The sequence below is a fragment of the Tenrec ecaudatus genome, chromosome 2 (genome assembly GCF_050624435.1).
Source record: "Tenrec ecaudatus isolate mTenEca1 chromosome 2, mTenEca1.hap1, whole genome shotgun sequence".
Classification (NCBI taxonomy): Eukaryota; Metazoa; Chordata; class Mammalia; order Afrosoricida; family Tenrecidae; genus Tenrec; species Tenrec ecaudatus.
This window is the reverse complement of record NC_134531.1, coordinates 16,618,663-16,637,234: the sequence shown is the minus strand read 5'-3', so window position 1 is coordinate 16,637,234 and position 18,572 is coordinate 16,618,663. Positions and strand designations below refer to the sequence as shown.

The 18,572-nt window shown below is 40.0% G+C and overlaps 1 non-coding gene across 1 annotated transcript; it reads left to right on the top strand.

Annotated features, from left to right (window-relative positions):
* Nucleotides 1–15,907: 15,907 nt before the first annotated feature.
* On the top strand, nucleotides 15,908–16,071 carry LOC142441924 (U1 spliceosomal RNA). Its single transcript, XR_012783202.1, has one exon. It is a non-coding gene; the product is annotated as a U1 spliceosomal RNA (small nuclear RNA).
* Nucleotides 16,072–18,572: the final 2,501 nt, after the last annotated feature.

The window sequence follows — 18,572 nt, the reverse complement described above, 5'->3', positions numbered from 1 at the left end:
GCAGAACCGTTACATGGGTAGCTCCTTATTCAAAGGTGGGTACTTGGAACCCAAGAGCTGGTGATCTGCTCCCAAAAGGTGACAGCTTAGGACATCCTATACCTCCAAACTCTACATCCACGACCATTAAGTTAACTCCAACCCATACTAGTAACCCTACATGGGCTTTCTGAGACTGTTCTCCTGTCTGGGAGCAGACAGCCCCATTGTTCTCCACAGTCCCACCAGGACTCCTAGGAGCAGTTCTACTGTATCTCATGGAGCTGTGAGAAGATGGAAATCACTCAACAACACAAATGGGGAACATTATTGGGCTTACTTAAAAAGTATTCTTTATATAAAATTTCAAAATAAATATAAAGAAAACATTTTTTACCTCATGTTGTGAACATGACTTTTTATGTAAAGCTTTACGGTAGCCAGATATCTGTGCAATTCTTGGACAAATTGACTAGCAATGTTGGTGTCTTCAAATTTTATATAAGAATCCCTTTTGAGTAAATAGATTAAAAATTTGTAATTATTCTCTATACCTTTCAAAGTTGAAATTATATTTAATGAATCCAGCAGCTGTCTGGAGCTTTGCATTCATTGATGCATGAGGGTTGAAATTGCTTTTACATTGCTAATAGATTTCAAATTAAATAGAACTTTGAAATTTCAGGTATTAAAAAATAATTATGGATCGACTTGAGGAGTTCTGAGAAGCAGGTTGTATGAATACTGTTGATCCCACAACTGGCTAAGATTTAGCTCAAAATCCCATTCAGGTTCACTGGGAGGAGTATCTGCTATAAATTCACGCTTGCTCATTGGAATTGTGCTCCCTTAGGTGCCAGGAAGTTTCCCCAGGACTTCTTATTGACTGGCCCTACCTTGGTCTGTGAATCTTGTTCCATGCTCAGCTGGGAAACAATGCCATCTAAACACCTCCATACGCTGTTTTCCAATAATTGGTAGGCTCACTTTGAGAGTTGGCCATAGAATGTCTAATTTAGTCCAGATGATCATGAGTATGGAGCATACATTTAGATTGGTTGCACTTAGAATTTTTTTAAAGATATCTGAATGGAAACTTATGGCTGAGAGTGTCCAGTGCTGTGGACACTGCCTCTTCCATTTCTCATAGAGCTATCCAAGACTCTCATGAAAACTCAGTGCCATCTAGTTCATTAATTCAGAGCAACCTACGGAGTAGAACTTCTCCTGTGGGTCTCCAAGGCTCTAATCTTGTAAGGGATGGCCATTGCTGTTGTGAGGTACCATGGTGACATGTGAAACACTGCCCTGTCCTACACCATCCTCATCATTGTTCATCGGTAAGGCTTGAGCCCATTGTTGTAGCTGCGGTGTCAGACACCTCCTGGGGGACCTTGTGCTCCTTTGCTGCCCCCCACTTTATCAAATATACAGAACATCTCCAGGAACTAGTCTCTCCTGACAGCATATCTAAAGTAGGTAAGACACAATCTCACCATCCCTCTAAGAGATTAGAAGGCTTCCACTGATGGAATGACTGATGGCAGTAAACTATTAACCTTGCACTGCGTAAGTAGCCCAGAATGGGATCCTCTGTGCCACCAGACCCCCTGTTCGAGGACTAGGCAAGATACACTATAATTCAGTCAGCACATATTAAAAAATAGGCTTTGCCATAGATGAAAAAGAAATCTTTTATCAGAAACATTAGTGGGGTTCTGAAAGCCTCCCTACTTTTTAATATTTTATTATTCACAAACCTATATAATTTTATTCTTATAAACAGTCAAATGTTTCATTAATTTTATATAAGAATGTAAGTCTTGCCTTCATTGCGCATCAAATTTTTTTCTTCACTTTCTTACTCAATGCCTAGATTTTTTGTGTTAGTCAACAATTTATAGAAATAAACTAAAACCAAGGGACTAAAGCAAATAGAATGCATCCAAAGCATAAAATGACTTCATTTAAATGAAGTTCATTTAACAACCCTATCAACACTCATGGAAGCAACAATCAGGATGTCAAATAATGCAGGGGATTTGGCCTGACTCAAGCCATGGCATATTCAATGGCCTCATGGGGATGTGAAAGCTGGACAATGAGAAATGGCAATTGATGAATAAAGTTGCATTTGAATTAAGGTGTTGCAAAGAGTATGAACACTACAATGGACTTACGGAAGAACAAAACAATCTGACCTGAAACAAGTACGGCCAGAGTGCTCCTTAGAAGCGACGATGGAAAGGCTTCATCTCACATGCTGTGGATGTATAATCCAGAGAGACTGGCACCTGGAAACGGACCTCGTGCTTGCTACTATGGAAAAACAGCTAAAATGAGCCCCGTGGCCTAGTGGGTTATGAATTGGGCAGCTCATCCCAACATCATGAGTTAAAAACCCATGTTTCATGGGAGACAGATGGTCTTTCTATTCCTGTAGTGCTTTACAGTGTTTGAAATACCCCGGGGCAATTCTACTCTGTCCTGTAGGACTGCTATGAGTGGGAATTGATTTGATGGCTGTGAGAGTCAAAAAGAAGGGTTGACAACGTTGCTGTAGACATAGGCTCAAGTAGCACAGCAGCTACCGTGAGGATATTGCAGGACAGGAGGACAGGGCAGCGTTTTCCTCTGCTGCATTGAAGGCATCTAATAGCATATCTAACAACTTGGCATACTTATAACTATAAATCATTCAAATGCAAAGAATATATACTTGCAAATGATCAATCATGGCTGAAAGCAGAAAATAGCAAGAGTAGGTTTACCTGTGTTTTGTGAATTATGCAAAGGCATTTCACTCTGTGGATGATAAGTTATCAGTAATTGTTCCCAATGAGAAATCCACTTAACTGTGGGCAGGACCTGATGCCACGTGGAGATTTATGTTGTCAATTTTCAGATTACAAATGAATTAACTTATTTGAGTTTTGCCTTTCTTCTATATCCTTAATACTTCCGTTCATTCTTCTACATTGCTTTCTCATATGGATGAGAGATTTCTTCAGAACGAGAGCTAAATTGCATCACTCAGTCCAAAGCATGTCATTCTACAACTCGGATTCTCCCCGGCAATACTTACCACTCTTCCCATGAAGACGGTTCTCTCGGGTTATAACTGCTTGGTGTCCGTAATAGGACCGCTCTTAACACTTTTGTTTCCACCAGGGAAGAATACCTATTGCCAATATCTTTCAAATTTAAACCAAAACCCATCTTGCCTTTCCTGGTTCACAATCCAAAGTACCGCTTCCCCATGAAGCCCCTGCTATCAGGCTCTGCACTCAGAGCAATGATCTCTGCCTACAATTCTCTTGGCTACGGCTCCCCTCGTGCCTTCTCCCAGCAATTGTGTGTGGCTGGATGCTCCATCTACATGGTTTTCTGACCTCAGATTGCTTAAGCAGTTGGACAGCATGGGAATGATCTATTCTTTATGGGGCGCTCACAGACCACATGTGCCTGTTAGGGAGATCATCATATGCTCCCCATTTGGAGGGGAGGAAAAATATGATTTAAGGTGCTATATGTCTGAGTCAAAAACAAGGAAGATTTTGATATCAGCACTCATATGCATGGATCCTGAACGTGCATTTTCTTCCTGCTGCTGCAGCCAGAGCTGTGAAAAATGAACGATGGACACACAAATACAGCTGCAATGATCACACGTGGATATCTATAGTCCACTTCCTTCCTCTTTCTCGTGTTTTTCTTAATAGGAAAGTGAAAAATGCTTTTAAATCAAAGTTGGCTCATTGCATATGGGATAGGTATAGCTTAATGGGAATTTGGTAAGTACTCTATAATTATTGTATTTCCTACATTATAAGCAATCAATGATCAGCCAGCAAATCTATTGTATGTGTTACACGTGTGAAACACATTAATATGCATTATTCATATACTACCATCAGTAAGTGAGGATATGCTAAAAGAAATGTATGTTTCCCATTAAACTAGTGTCTGTTGTGTGCATTTGAAGAAAAGGAAGTATAGAAGATCTAAATGAAGATTTTCCATCTTGACCATAAAATAAACACATGATGATTTGAGCAGGATGAGAAACAAATTAAAATGCACTTCACTATCCAAATTGACACTCCGACTACATTCTCTCTTTTCCTCATTCCTTTAGTTGGGTTCTTGTTTTGTAGAATATTTTTCATTTTTATTTCATTTATTGCAAACGCGTAGCATATTTGTATGCGAGTAGTCTTTTACAAAATGATGTAGACTATTCTATTCTACTCCATGTGTCCGAATGCATTATGTTCCCTTTACTGCTGAATATTTATATTTGAGGGGAAAAGTGCTAGCTATATTGTAGTATCTTCCCCTCTGTACTTTCACGGTCATGGAATTTCTACAAGCGCCCATACCTCTAATTATTCCTGAAGCCCCCAAGATGGATGTAGACCTGCCCTTGCAGATGGACACGGCCCCCTAGAGAGAGTGAACAATAGAATCCAGGTGGTTTTGTAACCTGGGAAAATTTGTAGAGCAAAGTCACCATACCAAAACGGAATCTCTCAGCCCAACGGTGTGTAAAGTCAGCTTCAACTATTAAATCATAACATGTAATCTGATTACGAGAAGGGCATACTTAGAAAAGTAAGGTTTCCTCTCTTGCTCTGGCTTGTTGGGCAGCCTCTCTATCTCTGAACTTTTAATGCTACCTTAAATATGAAAACAACGATTCACATTTTCTAAAATATTTGCCATCCAAAATTTTTCTGGGATGTTCTCACAGGTTCTCACGATAACCACTTCTTTCTCTAACTGAAGCCTCTTTCTCTAACTGTATGCACCGGAGTATAAACTCACTCGAATATCAGCCAAGGCACCTAATTTTACCACAAAAACTGCATTAAAAATGTGCTGAAAAAACTCGGCTTCTACATGAGTATATACAGTATAACTACTCTCTCTAACTAAAAAGAAGAGCTTTTTTTTTTTTTTTTCTTCAGGAAGGGCACTGGTGGGGAGTAGGTTTTCACTAACGTTTTGCAGAGGGGCAGTGCAAATTCAGCAGCAAGTTCTGAGTTGCTGGGGAATGAGCTCTGTCCCTGACTTGCGCCAGGACTTGAGCTCAAGCAGGTTGACGTACAGATTCACTCCACTTTATACTCCATAAAGTGTCCTCCTCCACATGCAAGCAGTGGGGCTAAGTCTAGCGTAGCTACCAGACCGACTACTTCTTGCCCTTGACCACACAAAGTCCCATGAGCTATCCTTTGAATTCACTCGGTCCCTTCTCAAGTCCATTGTTACGATCCTTACGTTTTTAAATACTATTTTGGGATGTATCCAAGTTCCTTCCAATTTTTTTTAATGATAAACTTGAGAAACACTGGTATATATGTCACCCTGTGGAGCAGACTTTATATTCATCTAAAGGTATAATTGACAATTGGGTCTTACAAATTTTTATGTGAAAAAACCTTAACAAAACAACAAAAACTATAGAGTACTGTTCTGAGTTTGAAACCTGATCTCACTGAACGAAGATGAATAAGTGCATTACAGCTGTATGCACAAGGTTCTCTCTGATGAATCACTTCTGTCATAATAATAAAACATGAACAAAAGACACTTATCAAGTCTATTCTGAATCACAGCAACTCTATCAAGGATTTTTGAGGCAGCATTGGTTTGAATTGCCAACCTTGTGTTTAACACTTCAATATTTACCCAGACTCACCACAAGGAATGTAAAGAACTCAACACTATTGAGTCAATTCTGACTTATTAGGACTCTGTATGACGTATTAGAACTGTTCCTTTGACTTTCCAACGCTATGACTCTTTACCAAAGTGGAAAGCTTCATTGTTCTGTGGAAGACTGGCTTCTAGATCTGAATTCCTGACTATGATTTTAGCAGTTGATGGTATAATTCACTCTGCCAACAGGGTAGTAGACGTGGCTAAATTCCTGTTATGATTTACTGTCCCATTATCTTTCCAGCAACATAACTGAGCAGTGAAACCTTGGCACATCCTGCTCATTCCCTTGGAGACACTCTACTGAAAAACAAACAAAAAAACACAAACTTTGGCACATCAATTGTCCACACAAAACAATTCCATTTCTCAGCCTCTCGTAGATACGAGTCCACAGACATGGCTAAGATTTCGAATGAGTTTGTCAAAGGGAACAGAAAAAACACGTGCATCTCCGGGCCGCCTACTTTAAGACTACATGGTGATCTCAGACAGTAGTGCACGCCACAGCCCTCCATGCTGAAGTTCACACCTCTTCTCCCATACGCCTCAGGCCAGAACACATGCCTACTTTACCTTGGCCTTCATGTAAATAATTTCATAAAAGAGTCAGTGTCATTTCTTCCCAAGGAAAATCATGCTACTGTATCCACTGTCTTTTGCCATGCAACACTTGATGAGGTTACATGCCTTCAATTTGGGGGGAAAGGGTTATTGCTGTTGTTGTGAAATGCCATCGAGTTTCTGTCTTTCAGCCTGACCCTGTGTGTAACAGACGGAAATACTGACCGCTCCCGGGCCCTCTCCTCAATTGCTAAGGGTGAGCTCACGGTTGGGGCCAGTGAGTTCATCTTGTTCATTGCGAACCTCCTCGTTTCAATGCCATCTAGATTACTGAGCAGGACACCCTTTTCCAGGGACTTGGCACTTACTTCAGACATGCCATTCCGAAGAAGGTAGGCTCGCATATTATGAGATGTTTAGCTTCACATCTTTCTTACTTGCTCTGTCCTCCAGAGCATTTGGCCCGAGAGGATCTAAGAGAAAAAACAATACCATTTTGCTTTCACTTATTCTTCCCCTAAAATGATTTGTTTCTTTCTTCTTAGAGCTTGCTGATGCCGCGGTTCATGCATGGTTGGTGCGAGCAGAAGGACAGCATGGTGCAAGTGTCAATTCTTTCTATATATATATCTTATAATCTTTTTGTCTCATATTTCATATAATGTTTATGAACTAGCATTTCAGAAGCTCACGTTTGTACCCCTACAGGGCAGGTTGGTTATAGGGAGTGGAAAGGTAAACTTTGGATTTTGAAAGTTTTAGATGAACTCATAAGTGCTTCACTACAAGCTGAAGGTGTTCAAGGTGTTCAAACCCACCTAAGGATGCGTCAAAAGACAAGTGTGGAAACTTGCTGTCAACCCATCACACCCTTGAACATTCTACGTAGTAGTTTTCCCCTGAGCACCTGGAGTCACCTCAGTCAGAACATGCTCCCCAGCAGCGAACAACAACAGTAGGCTTTACTTATTGCAAGAAGAGTTAACTGGGTGAGTTAGCATAATAAATAGGATAAAACACCGGAAGATTGGATAAATTAGTAAGATATAGTAGAAAGGGATTGAATGGCAATCATATTAAGTCATACAATCTGGAAACACTTCTTTATTTTTTTTTCTAACCTTCGTGTTAAAGTAATGGAGAAGGACATTACAGAGCTATTGTACAATACATTATATGACATTGTCTTATGAAGTCCTAGAATTTTATGTCATTATAATTAAATCTGCATAAAATACATTTATTATTTCTGAGCTATTTTGGAGACGATGAAGAATTGATCCTGACACGTTGTTACGTATGAGCCTTGGGAATCTATCTACAGAAGGAAACTTCTTAAGGACTTGATGTTTGCGCTCAGGAAAATCCTAAATTAATTTCCTTCTTGACTCCTTTCCTCAAACAGGCAAATTTTCTCCTCAGTAGAATCAATAATACCCACTGTGCTACACAACTGAGGTTTCTAAGGATCGAGGTTTTATCCACCTCATCAAGGTGGATGAAAATCTACGAGCTCAGGATCGCCCCCTCTGGCACTCCAAGCTGAGTTCAGAAATGATATCTGTATTGTGGTGAACGTGCACTGTTGTTGTTAATCATTTGCTCCAATTCATGATTTTCCTATATATAGCATAAGGAAACTTGGCAGTTCTGATCATTCTTAAAATCACTTGTTGATTCTAATGGAGAAAATAGGAAAGCACCTCGGACTTATAAAAGGACCAACCATCCATCTTGGAAGAAGTACGGCCAGAATGTTCCATTGAGGCAAGGATGGCAAGACTCGTCGTACACACTGGGACATGCTGTCAGGAGAGGACAATCCCTGGAGAAGGACATCATGCTCGGTAAAGTAGAGGCACGGTGAAGAAGACGGCCCTCAACTACATGGATTGACATGCAGCTGCAGCAATTGTCTTCAGCCTAGAAACAGTTGTGAGGATGGTGCAGGTGTGGGTAGCCTTGGTTCTGTTGCACATAGGGTCTCCATGGGTCCGAACTTAATGAACGGCACGTAACAAGAACAACATGAAAACAGTCAAGCTCTATTTCGCCTGTTTTTCCCACCATGGTGCAAATGAAATCTTAGCCTAAGGAGACATTTCACTTCTTATGAACCAAAGATCCACTTTGAAACAAAAATTATAATAATACCAATGTATTCCCACTTAAACCTTGAGATAAACTGGTGGATGTGAAAACTCAAGTAGATGAGCTGAGACAAGACGTCTTGGCCCTCGTTTTATCTTGACTATCAGATGTTTGCCTTACCCCATATTAGGATTCACCTCAATGAGAAGTCAATATATCTATTGAGGAGGTGTTGAACTAGGCATTTAAAAGTAAGAAAGAATAGTATTACTCAGTACTTCAGTAAATCAGTGCCAATTGTGGACTATTACCTTCAAGTTCTACCTAACAGTTAATTAAAATGTGTCCCTGGTTTAGGAGCTTAATATAAGTTGTATTTAGTAGGCTGGCGACTGGATTCCTTGTGAATTACCATGAAATCAACATACTTCCCATTAACATGCAAACTCTGTACTATTTACTTTTGCATCTTTCACATTCCATGCACAGAAACAAGCTTAAGTCTAAAACAATACTCCAATGAGCAACATCATTTCTAATTGGATATCTCACTATGTGCCTGTAATCAAAGAAGAAAGGGAATAGGTAATTGTAATACTGGTCAAAATATGTTAATACATTTTTAAACAATTTCAAATAATGCTGTTTTCAGAAATTAGAATATATATCAGGCAACCAATATTTATGATTTTGCTTTTGTTTTATGGCACCAGCGAGTCAGTTCTAGCTCACAGCAATGCTTGGTGGAACAGAACAAAACAATGCTCCACCTTTCCACCCTCATAGTTCTTGCTTATGTTTGAGCGCACTGCTGCAGCCGTTGTGTCAATCCATGTCGTCAAGTATCTTCCTCTTTTTGGCAGACGTTGGACTTTACTGGGCAAGATGTCCTTTCCAGGGACGGCTCTCTCCTGTTCACACATCCAAAGTATTTGGGATGAAGTCTCACCACCCTTGTTTTCAGGACCATTCTAATAGTATATCTTCCAACACAGATTTGCCTTGTTTTGTTTTCAGCAGCCCACGGCACTTTCAATATTCTTCTCTCACACCATAATTCAAATGCAGCGATTCTCCTTTACTTCCTTAGTCATTGTCCAGCTCCCATATGCAGAGTTGATAATTTCAAAATTTTTGGATTGGGTCAGGAACATCTTGGTCCTCAAAGTGACATCCTTACTCTTCAATATTTTAAAAATAGAACTCTTTTTGCAGAAAACTCACCCAATTCAATACATCATTTGATTACTTGACTGCTCCTGCCATGAATATTGACTGTGGATCCAAGCGAAATAAAATCCTTGACAACTTCAAGTTTTTATCCAATTATCATGAAGTTGTTTACTATTCCATTTATGAGGAATTTTATCTTTAATGTAATCAGTATGGAAGACTTGATTTTCATCAGCAAAAGATTCAAGTCTGCTTTTAATTCACACGCAAGGCTGTATCATTTGCATATCACAATTTCTTCATAAACTTTCCTAACATCATGATACCTTCTTCATATCCTATAAGTTCTCAGTTTATTTGCTCAGCAGAGTTTGAATCAGTATGGTGGAAGGATACAACCCTGACACACACCTTTTCTGATATTAAACCAAGCAGGTTTCCCTTGATTGACAGCTGCTTGGTCAATGTTTAGATTCTGCGGAAGCAAAATGAAGTGTTCTGTAATTGCCATTCATCTCAGTGAGTCTTTCAAATTGCCCTTGCGTTTAGCCTGCCGGTTAGTGTCTCCTACATAGCACAGGTTGTGAGTCTTCCTCCAATCCTGATGTAAAATTTAAAAAAATATATGGTTCTGTTTCCCAGATTACTTATTCTACATAAACTATTACAGCTCCAATAAATCTGCTGTATGCTGTCAAATTGATTTTAATCAATAGCAATACCACGTGATGGAAATGAACTGCCTCATAGGGTTTTGTAGGCTGAGCATGGGAGGCCTTGACTAGCAAATGTTGGTAACTACAAGTTAAGTGGTTCAAACCCACCAGTCTTTCTGAAGGACAGAGGTAAGGCTGTTTCAGTAAAAGTTTATAGTAAATCTTCTCAACGTCTCTGAAACCCTCTGTGTAAGGTTACTGTAAGTCATAAGTAAGTTGGTGGCAGTATTTTTTGTTTGCTTTTTAATATTAATAGGAACATATTTCCAGGTATGTTCTCTGTGGAGCTTCTGTGGGTTCTAAACACTAACCTTTCCACCAGCAACTTCTGTTTAACACACAAGTGACCATACAGAGTGAACAAATACAACCCTGCGACAAATCTTTCCAATTTTAAGTGTCCTCTTATTAGGTTGGAAGGGATGGCTGACTCTGGATCCTCATACAGGGTCCTCATGAGCATATTTGGGTGCTCCGGAACTCACATTCTTCATCATGTTATTCATAAGAGGTAACTAAAAGCAGGCAATAAACATATTCTCAATTGTTGTGGAAAATCAATATGTTGTGTCTCATAACATTTTAATTAGGCTAATTAAAATACCAAGTACATTAAATATTTATCCATTTATAAATTTAGAACTTGTGAACAGCATGCTATGCAAAAGTTAAATGATAAATGAAAACCAAATTATTTTAATACATATAACAAAATTATGTGATGGCAGCAACTACATATGTTGTGGTAAGGTGCCTTTGAGTAAGTTCCCACTCGAAGAGATCTGATGTACAACACAGGGTCTAGGAGAACACAGTTCTACCCCATCCTGGGCCATCCTCACAATTGGTGTTATGTTTGATCCCAAAGGTAAATCTCCTGGACACTTGCGTTAGGCTGGGGTTTCTAGAGAAACAGAACCAGTCACACTCAAGTATCAGAAAGAGCTTTATATCAAAAGATACATTTATATAACGGAAGTAATCACTCCTTCTCAACTCCATGACGCAGATGGCATGCTGAGGCGCCCCCAGACGCATGCAGCCACCAGTCAATGAAGCAGGACCGAGAGAAAGAGGACGTGGGGGATCTCACACATGCGGGGACTTGGTGCACTGGAGGTTACAACGGGCTGCAGTCTTCAAGGCCAGCAATTTGAAACAGTCAGCCACACAGGGCTTTCTACTCCCCTACAGAGTTGCGGTCTCAGAAACTTGTACGGGTGGTTTAGTAGGTCACCAGATTGGAACATTGGTAAAGGGGGACACCATTGATAAAACGCATATCCTGGCGCAATAGCCACAGGGCAGCCAAAACCCGTAGACTCTAGCTTGTCGTGCATTCTTTCCAAAAATCGGGACTTTTTTCAAACTCCGTGGGACGTGGGAAAAATTGTTAACATTTGGAACTGTCCCACCAAAAGCGAGTCATCTGGGCACCTTCTTATAGAGCCCCGGTAGTGTAGTGTTTCTGTGTTGGGCTGCAATCCAAAGGATCAGCAATTCGAAAACAAACAAACAAACAAACAAAATAAACAGCAGCTCCTCTGGAGAAAGACTGAACTTTCCACTGCTGTAACCAGTTTCAGTCCAGAAACCCACAGGGGGCTGCTATGAGTCAGCACTGACTCCAGGGCAGTGAGTATACACTAACGATGAGCTGGCATTGACTCGATGGAAGTGAGCTTGGTATTGTATTTTTTGAGGGGAGATCTTGGCTGGTGGACCCAGAGCAGTGTGGATCCAGAACCTTGGCATGGTGCCGATAGTTTCCAGGCTTGCCAGGCCACATGGGCCACCAGTCACAGAAGCCAGACACAGTGTCCCAGCAAGCAGGAAGAGGAGAAGGACAAGAGAGAGAGGTCAGGTGACCATGGTCTCTTCAACAGTCTACTCCCCCAAGGGAATGTCATTAAGTGCTGTGTGCTGATAGAGGTGAGACTCCACCCATATCTCCCCACAGGTGAATCCGGTTGGCACACACTCTTTAACCAGTCTTTCTCCTTTTGGGGAACACTCTAAGTGATGAAAAATGATGTCCTTTTCCACAGGCTGGTCCCTCCTGAAGACACATCCAAAATAGGTAAGAAGCCTTGCTGTGCCCACTACCAAGGAGCATTCTGGCTGTACTTCTTCCAAAACAGACCCATTTGTTTCTCTGGCAGTCCGCAATGCTTCCAATATTCTTTCTCAGCACCGAAATCCAAATGCATTAAGTATTCTACAGTATTCTTAATCACGTGTCCATCTTTCACATGCATATGAAGCGCAGAGGGTCCAGTTGTGGAAAAGTTTGCTTTGTTGCGTTTAGTTGCTGTCCATGCAACCATTTTGATCCTTTTCAAATACCATTTGATTTATAAAACCTGTGAAAGGAAGGAAAACCTTCTCTTTCTTCTTCTTCTTCCTTAAACAAACCGAGGCAAACCAGCACAGAATCATTTGTGATTCATGGAGAATATCCCTTAAATGATAATTTTCTGAACATATTCTTTCTCTTAACATACAAAATATTACTAATTGTGCATAGTTATGCTAATGTGGTACTGCAAAGAGAAGCAGTATTAGGGCATTTTATTTGTTTTATCAATTGATAAACCTTGAAATCTCTAAGATAACCTGATAAATTTGAAATCATAGGCCAGAAAAATTCTGCTTGTGAAAAACAATAACAATTTTTGAAAGAAATTTTGAATTTGATGTCCATTATCTTCTCCTGTCACATATTTAATATAGAATGTGATCAATCAACTAAAATGAGTGTGAATCGGTCAGGTGGGAGAAATGGATGGTTTCTTAACAAGTGTATGTGTTACATTTCACATGCACACGGTAAGTGTTTACAAGGTTAATAATATTGTTTGTTGCTTGCTGGGTTTCTTTGCTGCCTCTCTCCTTCTCCAAGCACAGGACCCTTCTCCAGGGACTGGTCTATTCCTGACAACATGTCGCATATACATGACAGAGTCTCACCAAGGAGCAGTCTGGCTGTACTTTTTCCAAGAAAAAGTTGTTCTTTCTTCTGGTAGTCCATGGTACTTCCTCTTCTACACAATCATCTTTTATAGCAGCATTGTTCAAATGCATGGATTCTTCTTTGGTCTTCCTATTCAAATGTATAGAAACAAACAAGAACAAACAAGAACTATGAATTCCTTTCTAAAGAGTTAGTTCTCATAGCTAGAAGGGTGTGTTTATGATAAATAATATAAATAAATATGTGGTTGCTATTAGGTGGGGTCCATCTAGCTGATTCTAACCCAAAGAGACAGAACAGAAGGAGACCATTTCCCAGTGCGGTACCATGGTCACTACGCCTGAGCCAATTGTTGCAGTTGCTGTGTGAATCCTTCTTCTTAGGGGCCTGCCTCTCTTTGGATTCCCTCATACTTCACCTGACATGATGTCCTCGCCAGGTCTCTCCTGATCTCTCCCGAAAACATGTCCAAAGTATGTAAGATGACGTCTCACCATCCTTGCCTCTTGGGAGCGCTCTGGCCTTACTTCTTCCAAGACAGATTGGATTGTCCTTTCAGCAGTGGAGGGAACTTCCGATGTTCTTCTCCAGCACTCAGATAAAATGCATCAAGTCTCGGCAAGTTTTCTTTGTCAGTGTCCCACTTCCCCTTGCATATGGAGCAAATGAAAATGCCATGGCTTATGTCAGGCACCCCTCAGTCCTCGAAGCAACAGTCTTGCTTTTCAAGTCGCTAAAGCGTTGTCCTGCAGCAGATGCAACACATCTGGTGATCTCTTGAGCACGCTTCCGTTGGCACTGCTTGTGGATCCAAGCAAGACACAATCCCTGACAATATGACTCTTCTCCCATCTGGTATAATGTTACCTACTGGTCCGATTGTGAGGATTTGAGTTGTAATTCATACTGAATGCTGCAATTCTTGATCTTTATCGGCAAGTTCTTTAAGTCCTCCTCATTGTAGCAAGCGAGATGGTATCATCTGTGTATGGCATGTTGTTAATAAACCTTCCTTCAATTTTTATATCCCATTCTTCTTCATATAAACCTATTTATCTGATGATTTGCTCAGCATATCAATTAAATTAGTATGGTGAGAGGAAACAACCCTATCACACACCTTTTATGATTTTAAACCATGAATTAATCCCATGTTCCTTTCCCACAATTGCCTCTTTATTCTGGTACAAATTCCATATGAGCACAATGAAGTGTTGTAGAATTCCCACTCGTCTCCAGAAGTTATCCTTAATGTGTTATGACCCACACAGGTGAATGCACCATTTATCTTTCAGTTGGTCTTACTGTGGTGACTGTATGTTGCTGTGACACTGGAAGCTATGGCAGTGGTATTTCAAATGCCAGTCAGGGTCATACACAGTGAATGATTTCAGTGGAGCTTCCAGACAACAAAGAAGGACTCGTCTCCTCACTTCAGAGGAAAAAGATCCTGAAAACCTTATGCAAAGTATCAAAGCATTGTCAGACACAGAAGGCCCAATGAATGGAAGGATACCATGGGTGAAGATCGTTCAGGTGAATGGGCCGTTCGGACCAGTCGAGTTGACCATGGTGCTGTGAGTCAGGTGAAACCACGGGAGCAGAGCCTTGATGATCTTCATTTGCTCATGGGGCATGACTCAATGTAAGGAGAAACAGCTGCAAACGTCTGCTAATGATCAAAACTTGGAATGTGTGAAGTATGAATCTAGGAATACTGGAAAGTCAGAAATTAATGGAATGCGTAAAGATTGGTATCTTAATAAACTGAATTAGTGAGCTGAAATGGACTGTCTTTGCCCATTTTGAATCAGAAAATCATGCGATTACTATGCTGCTAATAACATAATCAAGAGAAATGGCTTGGCGGTAGTTGTCAAAAAGAACATTACAAAAGCGATCTTGAAGTACAATACTGATTGTGATAGGATTATATGTATAATTGAAGGAAATCCAATCAATATTATTATTCAAATTTATGCACTAACCATTAAAGTGATGAAGAAATTGAAGACTTTTACCGCAGATGACAGTTGGAAATTGATCAAACATGCAAACAAGATGCATTGATGATTAATGGCAACTGGAATTCATAACTTGGAAACAAAGAGGGAGCTAGAAAACAGTAGTTGGAAAATAAGAACTTGGTAATAGAAAGAAAGCTACAATTTGCAAAACCAATGACTTGTTCATAACAAGTACCCTTTTAACAACACAAAAGGTGACTATACCCATGGAGTTCTCCAGATGGAAGACTTAGAAATAATAACTACATTTGCATGAGTTGATGCTGGAGAAGCTCAATATCAACAGTAAAATCAGGCCAGAGGCTAAGTGTTGAACAGACTCTCATTGGCTAATGTGCACGTTTAGAATAAATCTAAAAGAAATTAAAACAAGTTCATGAGTGCCAAATTACAAAGTGGAGTCTATCCCACCTGAATTTTGAGAACATTTCAAGTACAGAGTTGACACACTGAGCACTGAGCACAGAAGACTTGATGAGCTGTAGGAGGACATCAACACCATCATTCACGAAGAAAGCAAAAGGTCATTAAAACATAGAGAATAAAGAAAAGATACAAGTGTTTTCCATGGGACTCAAAACTTGTTAAAGCAAATGGAAGAAATAAAGAAGTAGAAGAACGTAAAATAAATTTTCAAAGGGCAGTTTAGAATCAGCGTCATACTTACCTGGCAGGGGAGATACCATGATCACGAAGGTGGTTTTCCCAGGGCGAGGCTTATCCATTGCACTCCGGATGTGCTGACCCCTGTGATTTCCCCAAATGTGGGAAACTCGACTGCATAATTTGTGGTAGTGGGGGACTGCGTTCGCGCTCTCCCCTGAAAAAAAAAAAGAATCAGCGTCAAATATCATAATGAAATATGCAAAGATCCAGAATTAGAAAACAAAAAGGAAACACATGCTCAGAATATCTTTAACCAAACAACTCAAGAGAGAATTCAATCCTCAAGTTGCAATTATGCAAGATTATATAGGCAAAATATTAAATGATGCAGTAGCATCAAAAGAAGAATGGAAAGAAAACACAGTCACTGCACCAAAAAGAACTAGTTGACATTTCACCCTTTTAAGAGGCAACATACGAACAACAACCAGTGGTGCTAAGGACAAAGTTTAAGCTGTACTGACGGCATTGACCAAGACCAAGGCACTAGGTACGGATGAGTACCAACTGAAATGTTTCAACAGGGTGGTAAGGCACTGCAAGCACTCAGTCATCGAGGCCAGTAAATTTGGAAGACAGCTATTTGGTCAACGATAAGATATGCATAATTGTGCTTTTCCCAAAGGAAGATGACACAAGAGAATGCTCCAACTTTATATCAATATCACTGATATGACCTGCCAGTAAATTTTTGCTAAAGAATGCCCAACAATGGTGTGATAGTTAAGTTTATTTTGCCAACCTGGCCAATTGGAACATGTGGACAGAGATTAATCAGGTCACGGTTTGATTGGAGGGCAAAGAGATATACTCCCTGCAAGGTCTGCCTTCGTCTCTCTTGCTCTCTGGTGATCAGACCAGTACGCTGCTGCTTTAGACAGCTCTCTGCCTCAGCCTATGAACTCCATTATCTGTGAGCTAAGCCAACCCATGGATCCCCATGGATCACTAGAGCTTGAGGTCTGCCTCACCACACTGCTGTTGTGTATATCGCTTAAGCTGGATTGATCCTGTTGCCTTGAATTGCTTGAGCTCAATAGAGAATCCTGCCTAACACAAAATGGTCACAGCAGTACATTGACAGAGAGTCACCAGATGTCCAGGAAGACTACAGAAGCGAAAGTGGAACAAAGGATATCGTTGCTGAGATCAGATAGCTCTTGGCTGAAAACAGAGGATACCAGAAAATGTTTACTTGTGTTTTGTTGACTATATCAAGATATTCGACTTTGTGAATCATAAAACCAAGTAAATGAGGATAGGTGTGTTATTTAAACTTTCTTCAACAAAATCTACAAAAGTTTATTATAATATGACTCTATAATGTACAGTGCCTGAAGGCCTGTATCTGAATAGGAACTAACTATCGATGGAGGGTATATAATTTCTAATAAGATACATGAAGGTTAATTGCTAGGCTGCTAACTAATTGATTAACTAGTACTCAGTAGTCACCCTGGAAAAATGGGGAAGTACAGTTTCACAAGGGTTACAACTTTGGAAAGCTGATGGGGTAATTCTACTCTGACCTATATGGTCTATAAGATTACAATTGATTGGAAGATAAATGGTTTGGTTTAGGCTTGCTCAAGATACAGATTTTGAAGTCACCGAGAAAGAGGTGTGTGTATAGTACCCTGGTCCATAATTTACTATCTGGGTCACTCTGTATCCATCTTATTCTTCCTCCCTTATAAATATTTTCAGAATAAACTTATTATTGTTGTCTACCTTGAAGGTAACTTGTAAGGTCCATGACTTTAGGGAAAAACGAAAGTCTTTTTTATTTTAAAAGAGATCTAGTATGCTCATTAATCACTTGAGTGCTATCTCTAATGCCAGCAGGTTAAACCTTCCAGGTGCGACAAGGCAGCAAAAGGTGATAGCTTCAATAAAGCTAACCATCTGGGAACCCCAATGGGGCATTTCTACTCTGCCCCACAGGGTCAACATGCATGAGAACCCACTCCTCAGCAGTGGCTTTGCTTTATTTTTGGTTTGCATTAGTTGAACAATATAGTAAAATAGGAAGCATTCAATAAATATTAGCTGAATGGAGGAATGCATGAGGTATATGGTTTGAGAAGTTAAAAGCTGTTGTCATACACTGCTATACACCATTATTACAAGAGTTAAAGTTTCCAGTGACTGAGGGTTGTTGGTGAAGCTACCCTCAAGATGGATCCTGACTCAATGGCAACTCCTTGTGTTAGAGAGAGCGGTCCGAGCTTGGCTGGAGGTAGATTGTCAGGAGTTCTTTTCCCTCGTAAAACCTCTGGATGGGTTAGAACTGCCATCCTTGTTAACAACTGATAACATAGTGTTTCTGTGAACACTAGAGATATTATTGGAGAGAATTGTTTTCTGTTAAAGAAAACGTACATTTATTTCAGAGTTAATAAGACAGCAGATTTTATAAAATGTAAAGTTTGGCAAAGGATTTTTCTAAATCTGATTTGGAGCGATAATTAGATATCCTCAATGTTCCAGGCCAAAAAAAGAGAACGAACAGACGAAAAAGAATGTGTTGTTATTATTCTCTAAGAGCTGCCATTGTGGTTGAAATGGTCAGAATACAAATATTTGTAGCTGTATCAGGCTTTTGGGATCCATCCAAGGACATCTGTAGTCTTCTATTTGTGTTGAAAATCATGTAAT